This window comes from Tupaia chinensis, unplaced genomic scaffold, assembly GCF_000334495.1.
Source record: "Tupaia chinensis unplaced genomic scaffold, TupChi_1.0 Scaffold144253_1, whole genome shotgun sequence".
NCBI lineage: Eukaryota > Metazoa > Chordata > Mammalia > Scandentia > Tupaiidae > Tupaia > Tupaia belangeri.
The window spans coordinates 54,611-55,880 of record NW_006204111.1 but is presented as its reverse complement, the minus strand read 5'-3'; positions in this window follow the sequence as shown (position 1 = coordinate 55,880).

Here is a 1,270-nt window from a genome sequence, read left to right as displayed (position 1 = left end):
ACTTAATGCTAGATTAACTATTGATTACTTATTCAAAATAATGTTAGAGAGTTCTTCAGGGGTAATAAATAGTGACTTCTGTAATAATTATTTCTTAATGAAGCAAGTTATAGAATATTACTTGTATTGAATATTTTTAAGTTTCTGATAGTCCTAAGTCAGGGTTATTGTGTTGTAGCCAAGGTACAGAAAAAGAAAAAATTGTTTTTCAACACATGTAAGCAGTAAATTTTAGTTCTATAACTAATGAATACCATAAATGCTCTGTATCTTGTCTAATTAATTCATATTAATATACCTCACTGAGTATACTTCTATTACATATCTAAATTTAGCCAAAGTAATCTCATACATTACAATGTTTGCCATCATGATGAGACTTACTCCAGTAAACATGTTGCAAAGATTATTACCAACCAGTCTTTGTCTTCATAACCAATACAAGCACACATCTAAGGCTGTGATCAACCAGTTTTCTATCGCTTACACAGGTCACAACAAATTCTTTCCAGATTTCTGTATAAATTCTATTCAAACTGGATATCCAGATTGGTGGTAAGATTCTGCTGGAACAACATTGCTCTCATTTATTCCTAAGTGCTGAACTCAGATATGTTCTTTTTTCCCTCCAGAACATGCTTTCATATTTATCCCCTGACAATACTGGAAGTTTCAGTTTGATTTATCTAAGGGCCTCACTTGGCTGCATTCCATAGAATACATTGGCCAGGAGATGTAGTGTTCAATGGGTCTCTTATGGCTAAATGCTTTTTATTATTATTTCCTATCAAGCGAGCATGCCTGAAAAAAATATAGGCTTTTTTTTAAAGAAATATTTACTATAGGGTGCATTCATATAGCAAACAGAGACAAAGAGACAGAAAGTGAGAAATCACCACCCCCCACGGGGAGTTGGCCATGCCGTAATCCTTTCTCTTCCATTTTCCTCTCAAGATTTTGGGCACACATGCACATATGCCCAGCATGAGTTTGAAGCCCCTTCGTCTGGGACTCAAATTGTGGTTGACTACATGGGAGTCCAGCAATGCAACTATTATGCTATTTGCTTGTCCCCAAAAAAACTAGGCTTTATAGATACATGCTAGTGATTTATTTGTGTGAGTCTATGATTTGTAACCAGGTATAACTTTGTTTATGTCACTAGGTACAAAAAATATAATTTGATCTACTTAATTCTCTCTCTCTCTCTGACTAGAACATGTACCCTGTAGCAATAGTTTCTAAAGTTTAAATTTTGAATATAGAACTT